The 15313-nt window shown below is 31.1% G+C and overlaps 1 long non-coding RNA gene across 1 annotated transcript; it reads right to left on the minus strand.

Moving 5' to 3' along the window:
• Positions 1 to 3680: 3680 nt before the first annotated feature.
• LOC142236973 (uncharacterized) lies at positions 3681 to 4265 on the minus strand. The gene is made up of 2 exons (XR_012722284.1): positions 3984 to 4265; positions 3681 to 3916 (listed from the first exon to the last, which is right to left on the minus strand). It is a non-coding gene; the product is annotated as an uncharacterized LOC142236973 (long non-coding RNA).
• Positions 4266 to 15313: the final 11048 nt, after the last annotated feature.

Here is a 15313-nt window from a genome sequence, read left to right on the forward strand (position 1 = left end):
TATTCCACTTTGACGAGAAAGATCTCTGTACTATGCATTAGTTCATCGCATCTGTCCACAATTTACTCTAAAAACAATACTCTTAAATGCATATCAGTATAAGAACGATGAAACGTTTAACTTAAAATTAGCAAAAACTTCATGAAATGATATCTACCCATTTTTGACGAAAATGTCTATAAATTTAATTACATGTGAACTAAAAATATTTCATTGGGAAATTTTTTACCAACAATTATTAACCATAGGAATTGTCAGTAAGAAATTGCTATCCACTTTCAAGTTCATTTTTCGTAAAAAAATATTTTCTCATACAAAAAAATCTTATGGTAAATTTCACTTATTATTTAGAAAATACTTTACATTTCACAAGTAGTTTTATAGCATGACAAACGAATTTTTAACTACCAGTTAAGAAATTTTTTAAGGAAATTTCCATCGTATTTTGTAGGCCATGAACTAAACGATTGCTACTTAGAATTTGTAAAATTTCCTTTCGAGTAGTTAATTTTCGTAGAAAATACGAAAAATGAACTAAAATTCTGGAAAATTCTTGTAATAAATTATTGTAAAAATCTTCTTAAATTTACGAGACACTTTTTTTTCTGTGTATATGGAATTATATACATTTATATCTAATTCTATATCATCATATGTTGGTATATCTGCTTATATCTAAAGGGTAGATCCCTCAATTTTTATACGGTTAACCAAATTACTTTTCTTTTAAATCAAATCAATTGAATCAGTTAGTTTTCCTATAAAATATGTTATTAGTTTCAACTGCATGCAAAATTTTAATGGGAAATAGTTTGTTGATCTTTTGTCTGTGGAGACTTTTCTTTGACGATCAATATGGATCCCCTTATCTGGCAACATTCGTAGAACTAGAATAGAATTCTACCCAAAATATCTAAAAAGTTAGATAACTCCACATTGCGCCTAAAATTACATAACGAATTTGATTGTGCCGCTCGCATTTCACCTACCCATTATAGTATTGAAAACTATTTTAAACGTTTATTTAACGGCCCAGCATATGGTTGAGATTTTATAAATTTTATTAGATTATTACTGGAGAAACATAACAAATCGTCACACATGCATTATGCGGTAAACACATGAAGTCAATAAACTTTTAAATGAACTCTAAAGTGAATAAGGTTAAATGGCAAAACAACAAAAATCTAATAAATAATATAATAGAACATAAATAACATAACACACCATCCAATCACATAGACTTGTATGGTTTAATATAGTTGACAATTATATGAGAGTATGTCGCACGTTGATTTCATAGCGACATTGAAATCTGTGAATAAAGCCAGTGAAGTCAAATTTGATATGCACTGAAAAAAATATTGTCGTGAGGTCAAAGATTTCATGTCTTTAAAATACGAATACAAATTTTGCTTAGCATAGAAGACGCATTTCTCTAAAATAAAGTTATTTTCCTTGTCCAAAAGTCGATAAACTTTTCAATGAAGTCGTATTGTCCTTATAATTAAGTGATTTGACTTAAAAATGGGTATCTTAACATGAAAGAAAAAATTTATAGGCTAAGGTCAACTTGACTTTAATAATTCAGAAAAATTCTTAAATTTAATGAAATTGTCTTTAAATTTGTTGTCTTTTTGCATCTTGACTACAAAGCAAAAAATCGTTCAAATATAGGACATGTTTTTCAAAACTTTATTTTAAAGAAGTTTTTTACTTCAAACATAACATAATTTCTACTGGAAGTCGAGTCCTAATTTGGAAAATAAAGTTGCCGTTAACACGTTTTTAAAGGACTTTGATAGCATATGAAGAAAAAAGCTGAGAAAGCGAAAAATTAAAATTTGCTTTCTAGAAGCAAGTACACAAAACCTAAATTTAAAAGAGAATTGTGTCTTAAAAGTATCCTTACTTGTATTCTCCGCTTCTTTGGCTCGGAATCAATACCAAATTTTTTAAAGTAAAGACAAAATCTTTGGAACCGAGTACGCTTTTTTTTCAGTGTGAGAAAATGTGTTTGTAGAACCCATTATCAACCCCATAAAATGGTTTCCGCCTTAACATACAATATTAATGTTGTTTAAATTAAATGGGTAGGAGTTCCTATTTGTGTGTTTCCAAATAATTTTGTTTTTATACCCTAAAGCACATAGTGGTCAGGGTATAATAAGTTTGATTGGCCAAAAAATGTGCCTACCAGAGATATTGATTTTAGACCCCATAAAATATATACCGATCGACTCAGAATCACCTCCTGAGTCGATCTAGCGCTTGGTGTCCGTCCGTCCGTCCGTCTGTCCATGTATTTGTTGTTCACAGGATTCCGGTCGCAATTATTAACCGATTTTGATGAAATTTGGTACAGGGAGTTTTTTGGGCACAAGGACGAACGCTATTGAATTTGGAAGAAATCGGATCAAATTTAGATATAGCTCCCATATATATGTATCGCCCGATTTCGACAAATGGGGTCACGTTGCGCTTTTTTTGCATACACATCGTCACCAAATTTGGCAAAATCTAATCTTTTCCATCGCCCTTCAAGTCTGCAAAATTTCATCCAAATCGGTTCAGATTTAGATATAGCTCTCATATATATGTATCGCCCGATTTTCCCAAATTTGGCCACAAAACCTTTATTTATCAACCGATCTTACTCAAATTTGGCTAAATGTAGTCTTCTATAGCACTAACTATATGTGCAAAAAATCATCGAAATCGGTTCAAATTTAGATATAACTCCCATATATATGTACCGCCCGAATTTTCTAAATTTGGCGATAAAACCCTTATTTATCAACCGATCTTACTTAAATTTGGCTAAAGGTAGTCTTCTATAGCACTAACTATATGTGCAAAACATCATCGAAATCGGTTCAGATTTAGATATAGCTCCCATATATATGTATAGCCCGATTTTCCCAAATTTGGCCATAGAACCCTTATTTATTAACCGATCTTACTAGAAGTTGGCTAGATCCAGTCCTCTATAGTACTAACTATATGTGCCAAATTTCATCGAAATCGGTTCAGATGTAGATATAGCTCCCATATATGTATCACCCGATTTTGAAAAATTCGCCCCTAATAGCCTTATGTTTGACCATACAGGCCTCATTTCTTAACTGACCTTACTCAAATCTTGCACAAGGTAACCTTTTGTGGTATTAATCAAACCAGCAAAATATTATGCAAATTGGTTCAGATTTAGATATAGCTTCCATATATATGCATCGCTCGATTTTCCCAAATTTGGCCATAGTACTGTTATTTATTAACCAACACACAAAATTTTTTTTTTTGATTTCAATCACGAAAATCGCGGATTCAATCATTTTTTTAATTGAAATGTCTTCAATCACGAAAATGATAGTATCAATCACCCATTTTGATTGAAAACCAACACGATTTTCAATTAAAAATTTAATTGACTTTTGTCACGGAATCAATTAATTGTGTGATTGAATCAATTAAAAACGCGATTGATTTTTAACATAAAATTCAATCACAGTTTTAATTGAATCAATTAAAATTTTAATTAATTTCGCGACAAAAAACAATCAACTATTTGATTCATTCAATTAAATAATTAATTGAAATTGGCTATAAATTTCAATCAAAGAAATTATATATTGCGACCCCAAAATCGTATTTAATTTTATTTGAAATACAAGAAAATATGTGTTTCTTATAAAACATATTTAATATTTTATTATTTTTTGAATTATGCAATAGACAAATAAATTTGGTTCTTGTCATTTGTGGTTTGTTCTAACATAACTTACAAATACAATTACATAAATTATATAAATCATTATCTTCCTTATAATAATAACCATGTTAGCATGGTCCTTCTAATATGTAGATGCGCCTAGATTTCCAATAAATCAGCAGCCTGTAAGCTAAATTAGTTTTTCTGAAAGTAAACAGAATAATTCGAATTTAATTTTGTTAAATTAAAAGTTAATTTTGTTGAACATTACCTGCATAGAATATCAAGTTCAATTCTTAGTTCCAGGTTGCAGATTTATAATCTTCTTTTGCAGTTGTAGTCTTTTAGCATAAAAAGGTGTATTAGGTTAGGTTAGGTTATGTGGCAGCCCGATGTATCAGGCTCACTTAGACTATTCAGTCCATTGTGATACCACAGTGGTGAACTTCTCTCTTATCACTGAGTGCTGCCCGATTCCATGTTAAGCTCAATGACAAGGGACCTCCTTTTTATAGCCGAGTCCGAACGGCGTTCCACATTCCAGTGAAACCACTTAGAGAAGCTTTGAAACCCTCAGAAATGTCACCAGCATTACTGAGATGGGATAATCCACCGCTGAAAAACTTTTTGGTGTTCGGTCGCAGCAGGAATCGAACCCACGACCTTGTGTATGCAAGGCGGGCATGCTAACCATTGCACCACGGTGGCTCCGTGTATTAAGGAGCTCGGTAATTTAAGTTTAGTAACAATTCCTTTCCAAAATTTCCGCACATTTAAATCGTCTATTAAAATTTGAACCAATCATAGATAAAAATAATGGGAAAGCAATGTAATATTTGGTATTATATTGATGATACTTTGCAAATTCTAAAAATAGAAAAAATATATAAATGGGAAATACATATTTTTATTATTTTCGGATATTTTTCATATTTTTAAATCCAAAAGAAAGAACTTTTTTACCATTACATAATTCAGCTCATTTGTTTATATATCAGATATACTGCTCTCTACTTGGGTTCAAACTGAAAAAGGCAGGTAAAAAAAAAGGTAAATTGTATTTAATGCCAACGCCACTTCGCAACTTCAAGGTGAATCTTCCAACAAACCCATACCGCTCTTGGTTTAAAGAAAACTAGGAGTGAAAAAAATTATAATTTTAAAAGATCAATACGGTACCCACTTTTTTGTTGCAAACATATTCTTACATATTTGATAAAATGATGGAGTTGATGGGATTGATTGGTCAATTTCACGAAATAAAATTGGTTACTAAAAGAAATGAATAAAAAATATATTATTTTAGTCCGTTTAATGTAAACAGGCTTCAATGGAAAACGGTATTCACATTTCACAATTTCTTACCTTCAATAAACGTAGATTGTTTTCCATTTTTACAATACCACAAACACAGGTAATTTCAAATGCGTTCTCTCATATATTTTTCAAACCTTTACCACGTGGCCATTTGTTGTTGCACACTTTATTTATTTCAACCCTTTGCTATGATTTGTTGTTGCGTTCAAAATATTTATGTACACATTTTCCATGCAGCAGACAGAATGTCGCCAATCATGTTTTTCAATTTACGCGAAAAACAAAAACCCAACCGTTCGTTACAAGTTACTTCTACAGACTGATCTCTCCATCATACAATGTTGAATAAATACCCATTCTCTTGTTCTCTTTTCGCTCTTTCCATTGCTCAAAATTATTCAATTTCAATCACAAAAGTGATTGGATCAATCACATGTGTAATTGGAAACGGAAAAAATTTCAATCACGTTTGTAATTGAAAATTATTTCCGAATTGATTAACAAATTGATTGAATCAATTAATATTTTAATTGGAAACGTAACAAATATCAATCATTTTTTTAATTGGGTTTTATTCGGATTTGATTAAATAATTAATTGAATCAATTAACATATTAATTGAATCCGTTTCCAAATTCAATTAAGTGTTTAATTGAAAAAATGTTGGTGATAATTTTTTGTGTGAATGTTACACAAATTTCAAATTTTGATGTACTAGCCGATCGTACTTATACGTACTTGTAGCTCTTACATAAGAATATTGCTCGATTTTTACAAATTTGTATTTATTACCCACACTAATTTAACGATTTTCTATTTTTTAATAATGGGCTCAATATTAGTGGCATACCAAGTTCACCAATGTTGTATCACAATGGACTGAATAGTCTAAGTGAGCCTGATACATCGGGCACCTAACTTAACCTAACCAAACCTAGTGGCATATTAACTCCGTAGGTGCAATATCAACACAGCCAGTGTTGCTAGAAGTAGGGGAAATTCTCTATATGTAGGGTTTTTCTAATATTTAGCGTCTTGTAGGGACGTAGGGCCACAATGTAGGACATTTTCACTCAACACAATTTGTAAATCAGGGCTTTATCTTTAACAATGTGTGGTAAACTTTATTCCTGTAGAAAATTTTGTCAGCATTTTATTTCTATAGAACATTTTGTCAAATTTGTATTTCTATAGAATTTATTGTCAAAATTTTATTTCTATAGAAAAATTTCTCACAAAAATTTGTTTATAGAAACTTTTTCCAAAATTTTATTTTTATAAAGATTTAACAAAAAAGATTACTAATTTGGGTAGAATTCTACCAACTGTGGCAACCGTGGTCGTAATACAAATTTATATTCTAAGTTATATACGTTGCATATTCATGTTTTAAGATAATAAATACTTAGAACCATTTTTGTTTTGTAAAATTTTTTAAATTTAACGAAAAATATAGTAGAGAAAATTGTTTGGGAATGTATTGGAAAGTAGGGAACTTTTTTTGTCCTTGTAGGGTAAACCGAACATTTTCCCTGGCAACATTGACTATGAGCTATAGTCAGATTGACACAAAGCACCCATAGACATGTACCCCTTAATTTTCTTAAATATGCAACTGCGGTTTATATCCCAGACCTATATGTTACCCCAAAAATGCTTATGTTTACTAATTCAGTAGGGGTGGTTTAGGGTATGTCGGCCCCGCCCGACTTTCTACTTTACTCACTTGTTTTTTTTTTGCATTGAAAAAACCTTGTGACTGTGGTTACAAGAGTTTGTCTTTAGACTAATAATTTTGGAATTGACTCCGAGTCAAAGAAGCGGGAAATTGATGTAAGGATATATTTAACAGATTGGCTGATAAGTCCCCGGTCTAACAAAGAAAAACACATTTTTTTGCCAAAATTCGTTTCTATTATTCAACATAGTTCCCTTCAAGAGCGATACAACGATTATAACGACCTTCGAATTTTTTGATACCATTTTGGTAGTACTCCTTCGGTTTTGCCTCAAAATAGGCCTCAGTTTCGGCGATCACCTCTTCATTGCCGCCAAATTTTTTCCCTGCGAGCATCCTTTTGAGGTCTGAAAAGAAGAAAAAGTCGCTGGGGGCCAGATCTGGAGAATACGGTGGGTGGGAAAGCAATTCGAAGCCCAATTCATGAATTTTTGCCATCGTTCTCAATGACTTGTGGCACGGTGCGTTGTCTTGGTGGAACAACACTTTTTTCTTCTTCATATGGGACCGTTTTGCCGCGATTTCGACCTTCAAACGCTCCAATAACGCCATATAATAGTCACTGTTGATGGTTTTTCCCTTCTCAAGATAATCGATAAAAATTATTCCGTGCGCATCCCAAAAAACAGAGGCCATTACTTTGCCAGCGGACTTTTGAGTCTTTCCACTCTTCGGAGACGGTTCACCGGTCGCTGTCCACTCAGCCGACTGTCGATTGGACTCTGGAGTGTAGTGATGGAGCCATGTTTCATCCATTGTCACATATCGACGGAAAAACTCGGGTATATTACGAGTTAACAGCTGCAAACACTGCTCAGATCATCAACACGATGTTGTTTTTGGTCAAATGTGAGCTCGCGCGGCACCCATTTTGCACAGAGCATCCGCATATTCAAATATTGATGAATGATCAATATGACCCACAAGTTCCTTTGATATCTCTAAGGCCTCTGCTATCTCGATCAACTTCATTTTACGGTCATTCAAAATCATTTTGTGGATTTTTTTATGTTTTCATCGGTAACCACCTCTTTCGGGCGTCCACTGCGTTCACCGTCCTCCTTGCTCATTTCACCACGCTTGAATTTTGCATACCAATCAATTATTGTTGATTTCCTTGGGGCAGAGTCCGGAAACTCATTATCAAGCCAAGTTTTTGCTTCCACCGTATTTTTCCCTTCAGAAAACAGTATTTTATCAAAACACGAAATTCCTTTTCCATTTTTTTTTTCACAATAACAAATGTTGCTTCACAAAAGACGCTCTATCTCACAAACTAATTGACTTACAGACGTCAAATTTTGATACGAATCATTTGAAGGTTGGTACTATATAAAAATAATATGTATTTGATACTAGCGACCAGGGCTGTGGAGCCGGAGTCGCAGTCTGAAGATTTCCTGGAGTCGGAGTCGTAAAAATTTTGCACGACTCCGACTCCGGCTAAACCAAATTTTTTAAAACACTTCACATTTCTGTAACTAAGCAAGTTTTTACGCAAATTAGTTTCCATTGCGTTATTCATTCGATCAATTTACAGCATGATTGTAAATGAAAATCAGTTTCCAATTACGGCTATCTTTTTATGTTTCCTAGAATGTTAGACTAGCAGATGGGCTGGGTCGATCCATTTTAATGCCCACATCAATTTATTTGAAATATTTCGAACAATCGAAATTATTATTTTTTTTAATTTTATTTTAAGGCCATATACATATGTGGAATATTGACAGAAAATTTTTTCAAAGTTGTTTTTTATAGAAAATTTTGTCAAAATATTATTTCTATAAAAAGTTTTGTCAAAATGTTATTTCTGTAGCAAATTTTGTCAAAATTTTATTTCTATAAAAAATTTATTCAAAATTTTATTACTATAGAAATATGTTTTTCTATAGAAAATTTAGTCAAAATTTTATTTCTATAGAAAATTCAGTAAACAATTTTGTTTCTATAGAATATTTTGCAAAATTTTATTTCTGTTGTTTGTTACACAAAAATTTTTTCAAAATTTTATTTCTATTGATAATTTTATTTCTATAAAAATTTAAGTCAAAATTTTATTTCTATAGAAACATTTGCCAAAATTTTATAGTAATAGATTTTTTGTTAGAAAATTTGGTCAAAATTTTATTTCTATAGAAAATTTTGTCAAAATTTTATTTCTATAGAAAATTTATTTAAAATTTTGTTTCTGTAGAATATTTTGCAGCATTTTATTTACTACACAAATTATTTATTTATTGTTTATTTTAATCATACAGTAAATGTATGATAAAAAAGAAAAGAGAAAAGTAGCATTGGCTGCTAAGGCCATCAGCTATACTACAGAAATTTTTTTCTAAAATTGTATTCGTATTGATAATTTTTTCAAAATTTTATTTCTATAAGAAAAATTTGTCAAATTTTATTTCTATGGCAAATTTTCTCAAATTTTTTTTTCTTACTGATGCTCACTGATACTCACAGCTATAAAAAATGTATTCAAAATTTTATTACTATAGAAAATTTAGTCAACATTTTGTTTCTATAGAATATTTTGCAAAATTTTATTTCTATACAAAATTTTGCAAAATTCTGTTTGCTACACAATTTTTTTAAGTGTATTTCTATTGATAATTTTTTCAAACTTTAATTTCTATAAACAATTTTGCCAAATTTTATTTCTGTAAACATTTTATTTAAAATTTTATTTCTATATATTTGGTCAAAATTTGATTTCTATAGAAAATTTTGTCAAAATTTTATTTCTATAGAAAATTTAGTCAAAATTTTATTTCTGTAGAAAATTTTGCAAAATTTTATTTCTATATAAAATTTTGCAAAATTTTATTTACTAGACAAAATTTTTTCCAAAATTGTATGCTCACTGATACTCACTGCTAAGTCGAAAACTTGTAGAAATGACTCAAATTTTCAAATTTTTCAATGAATGAATCATAAATGCATTTTTGCGAAATTGTCTAAACAATTATAAATATTTCCAAAATATTGCCCGAGATTTTGTAGAAGTCTGATTTGAGATTTTATCAAAATGTAGATCTAAATACAAGGTTGTGCAGAGTATATTATAATCGGCCCGCCCGACTTTAGACTTTCCTTGCATTTATATTTTTTGTTAAAATTGTGTTACGTCCCATAACGTTAGATTTAAATTTTAAGTACATAGATTTTGTATACAATTTTGTCTAAATCGATTCAGATTCAAATGCATGCATATGGGAATATAAACCTTTATATAGCTCGCAACAAATTTAAAGGATTTGAGATAGTATCAATAATTTTGGTCCACAAATACATAACATATACTGTTGGTATCTTCTCATATTATGATGGGTATTTATATCATTATTTTATTTATTAAACATTGCCCTAAATTTGAAATATAGAGTTCAATTGGCATCTAATGTGAAATGAAGACCTTTTTTGCACACATAAATAAATACGATACTTTATATTGATCCACTTACGCTACCCCCACAATAGAACTACAAATTAGTGGTATTAAAATGCGATTTAGTTATATTACCCGGAGTCGACTCCGGAGTCGGAGTCGAGCTGATGAAAAATGCTAGAGTCGGAGTCGAGCAAAATTGGCTCGACTCCACAGCCCTGCTAGCGACGCCATCTAGCCTGTTAGGCTATTTCTAAATTAATATGTGTTTGCATACAAATTTGAGTCCCAAACATATGAAAGACACTCTTTTTTGTACTGACCCCTTAAAAGGAATTTGTCTCCAAAGCCATCCTCTACATTTCTTCCTTTCGACTGATGGTATCAAACTGTTAAGGAAAGACTTAACTGTCAATAATCCACTTGAATTGATGGTATATGGTGGTACTCTTAACTTGGCTATAATCTCAACTAAAATCAGCAAAAAAGAAATCAATCAAATTTTATTTCCACAATTAATAATTCATTTATAGCCCATAGTTATCGCTGAGTTTGTCAGTCATCTTAAAAGCTCTTATAGATTTGCATGAAACATCACGTCACTGATAAGGTTGCAATCACTTAATTCAAATACCCAATTTTATAATAAATACTTCGAATGATGGTAAAATGTTTTCTTTTGGCCGAACTTTCGATTATCATATTATCCATTATTATTAATAAACTTCAGATTAACAGATAATCTATAAAAAAATTATTCACATATTTTATTTTTATTTATTAATTTTGTTTTCCAATAATGGAGTTCATAAATTGCATGAACAAATTTCATAAAATGAAACAAACAAGTGATTTTGAATAGCATTGTTCTACTATAAATGAAATATGCTATCCTTTCGACACTGAAAAAAATATGTATTGTCAAAAAATATTAACGTCCGTTTACTCTTTGTTTGCTGACTTTTTTTGTCTTTCCAATTCGGAATTTTTCATACATTAATCGATTTAGAGAAAACTGGCTATTGAAATGCCTCTGATTCCTTGGAAAATGTTCAATTAGACGTATGATATCATATAATTTAGTGTAGATAATTGAGTTTCGATTCAGTGTACTTACCTTCAATTAACAATTTTTCGCTTTCAAAGACAAGTTCATAGTCTATTTTAATAAACAAACAAATTTAAATGGATTTTTCACCGACAATTTGCACTCATAGAACAAAAAAAAAAAATAATTTAATTAAAATTTTTAATATAACAATAACTGATTTTTCCAAGCCTCCTCCAATATCGTAAATGCAGAATAGGTACTCATGTTGACCTTCTCTTAAGGATTTTGGTATTGATTTCGAGAAAGGTGCAGCTTTTTTAAAATACAGACATTTTTGTAGGGAACTATGTAGCTTTAAATCTATCATCAATAACATTGAAATTAAGATACAGATCTCATTTATGGAATTTTCATTCTATTTTTGAGATATATTAATAAACCTATTTACGTAAAAATGACAGTTTAAAAATCCAAATTATAACAGATACTTCAAAATAAAAAATGTTTTCTTGATTCAAAAAAAAAAAAACTTTTAAGGAAAAATACAAAATCCTCAAACTAACTCATAGCCTACATTTGAAGAATTTTTATCTTAAATCTAAAGATTAAGATAATGAAAAATTTGCTTTAGTTCAAAGACATACGACTTTACCGGAGGGACGCAGTTTCCAAAATATGTGACCTAAATTAAAAAAAAAAAAAAACAAGTAAGGAAAGTCTAAAGTCGGGCGGGGCCGACTATATTATACCCTGCACCACTTTGTAGATCTAAATTTTCAATACCATATCACATCCGTCAAATGTGTTGGCTGCTCACTCGATTTGGACAGAATTTGATAGAATTTTACAAAATCTATAGACTCAAAATTTAAGTTGGCTAATGCACTACACTGAAAAAAAGCGTACTCGGTTCCAAAGATTTTGTCTTTACTTTAAAAAATTTGGTATTGATTCCGAGCCAAAGAATCGGAGAATACAAGTAAGGATACTTTTAAGACACAATTCTCTTTTAAATTTAGGTTTTGTGTACTTTCTTCTAGGAAGCAAATTTTAATTTTTTGCTTTCTCAGCTTTTTTTCTTCATATGCTATTAAAGTACTTTAAAAACGAGTTAACGGCAACTTTATTTTCCAAATCAGGACTCGACTTCCAGTAGAAATTATGCTATGTTTGAAGTAAAAAACTTCTTTAAAATAAAGTTTTGAAAAACATATATATTTGAACGATTTTTTGCTTTGTAGTCAAGATGCAAAAAGACAACAAATTTAAAGACAATTTCATTAAATTTAAAGAATTTTTCTGAATTATTAAAGTCAAGTTGACATTAGCCTATAAATTTTTTCTTTCATGTTAAGATACCCATTTTTAAGTCAAATCACTTAATTATAAGGACAATACGACTTCATTGAAAAGTTTATCGACTTTTGGACAACGAAAATAACTTTATTTTAGAGAAATGCGTCTTCTATGCTAAGCAAAATTTGTATTCGTATTTTAAAGACATGAAATCTTTGACCTCACGGCAATATTTTTTTCAGTGTAGGGTGGAACACAATTTTAGTAAAAACAAGTAAGGAAAGTCTAAAGTCGGGCGGGGCCGACTATATTATACCCTGCACCACTTTGTAAAGTGGTGTAGTCAACTGTGTTGGGGGCTATATATAAAGGTTTGTCCCACACAGAAAAAAAAGCATACTCGGTTCCAAAGATTTTGTCTTTACTTTAAAAAATTTGGTATTGATTCCGAGCCAAAGAAGCGGAGAATACAAGTAAGGATACTTTTAAGACACAATTCTCTTTTAAAATCGGGTTTTGTATACTTGCTTCTAGGAAGCAAATTTTAATTTTTCGCTTATTCAGCTTTTTTTCTTCATATGCTATCAAAGTCCTTTAAAAACAAGTTAACGACGACTTTATTTTCCAAATTAAGACTCGACTTCTAGTAGATATTATGCTGTGTTTCAAGTAAAAAACGTCTTTAAAATAAAGTGTTGAAAAACATGTCCTATATTTGAACGATTTTTTGCTTTGTAGTCAAGATGCAAAAAGACAACAAATTTAAAGACAATTTCATTACATTTAAAGAATTTTTCTGAATTATTAAAGTCAAGTTGACCTTAGCCTATAATTTTTTTCTTTCATGTTAAGATACCCATTTTTAAGTCAAATCACTTAATTATAAGGACAATACGACTTCATTGAAAAGTTTATCGACTTTTGGACAAGGAAAATAACTTTATTTTATAGAAATGCGTCTTCTACGCTAAGCAAAATTTGTATTCGTATTTTAAAGACATGAAATCTTTGACCTCACGACAATATTTTTTTCAGTGCAAATATCTACATTTAAATATAACTCGGTCTGGACAGAATTTGATAGACTTCTACAAAATCTATAGACTCAAAATTTAAGTCGGCTAATGAACTAGGGAGGAACACAATGTTAGTAAAAACAAGTAAGGAAAGTCTAAAGTCGGGCGGGACCGACTATATTATACCCTGCACCACTTTGTAGATCTAAATTTTCGATACCATATCACATCCGTCAAATGTGTTGGTTGCTATATATAAAGGTTTGTCCCAAATACATACATTTAAATATCACTCGATTTGGACAGAATTTGATAGACTTTTAAAAAATCTATAGACTCAAAATTTAAGTTGGCTAATGCACTAGGGTGGAACACAATTTTAGTAAAAAAATATAGGAAACATTTAAATCTGAAGCAATTTTAAGGAAACTTCGCAAAAGTTTATTTATGATTTATCGCTCGATATATATGTATTAGAAATTTATAAAAATTAGAGTCATTTTTACAACTTTTCCACTAAGCAGTGGCGATTTAACAAGGAAAATGTTGGTATTTTGACCATTTTTGTCGAAATCAGAAAAACATATATATGGGAGCTATATCTAAATCTGGACCCATTTCAATAAAATTTAGCACACTTGACTACACTACTAATTGTACTCTTAGTGCAAAATTTCAACCAAAGTGGGCCAAAACTCTGGCTTCTGGGGCCATATTAATCCATATCGGGCGAAAAATATATATGGAAGCTATATCTAAATCTGAACCGATTTTAATCAAATTTGGCACACATGACTATTCTACCAATTGTACTACTTGTGCAAAATTTCAAGCTAATCGGGATAAAACTCTGACTTCTGGGTCCATATAAGTACATATCGGGCGAAAGATATATATGGGAGCTATATCTAAATCTGAATCGACTTCAACCAAATTTGGCTCGCATATCTACAATGCTAAATCTACTCCCTGTGCAAAATTTCAACCAAATAGGGCCAAAACTCTGGCTTGTAGGACCATAGTAGTCCATATCGGGCGAAAGATATATATGGGAGCTATATCTAAATCTGAACCGATTTCAATAAAATTTAGCACACTTGACTACACTACTAACTGTACTCCATGTGCAAAATTTCAACCAAATTCGGCCAAAAATCTGGCTTCTGGGGCCATGTAAGTCCATATCGGGCGAAAGATATATATGGGAGCTATATCTAAATCTGAACCGTTTTCAATCAAATTTTGCACACTTGACTATACGACTAAGTGTTATGTTTGTACATAATTTCAAGCAAATCGGTATAAAACTCTGGCTGCTGGGTCCATATTAGTGCATATCGGCCGAAAGATATATATGTGGGAGCTATATCTAACTCTGAACCGATTTCTTCCAAAATAAATAGGGTTCTATTCTGACTCAAATTGGGAACATGTGCCAAATTTGAAGGCGATTGGACTTAAATTGCGACCTAGACCTTGATCACAAAAATGTGTTCACAGACAGGCGGACGGACGGACGGACGGACAGACGGACATGGTTATATCGACTCAGGGACCCACCCTGAGCATTATTGCCAAAGACACCATGTGTCTATCTCGTCTCCTTCTGGGTGTTACAAACATATGCACTAACTTATAATACCCTGTTCCACAGTGTGGCGCAGGGTATAAAAAAAAAAAAAACAAACAAAAAAAAAACAAGTATATACGGCCGTATGTTCGGCCAGGCCGAATCTTATGTACCCTCCACCATGGATTGCGTATAAACTTCTACTAAAGACGGCCATCCATA

Source organism: Haematobia irritans, chromosome 4 (assembly GCF_050003625.1).
Source record: "Haematobia irritans isolate KBUSLIRL chromosome 4, ASM5000362v1, whole genome shotgun sequence".
NCBI classification, from domain to species: Eukaryota; Metazoa; Arthropoda; class Insecta; order Diptera; family Muscidae; genus Haematobia; species Haematobia irritans.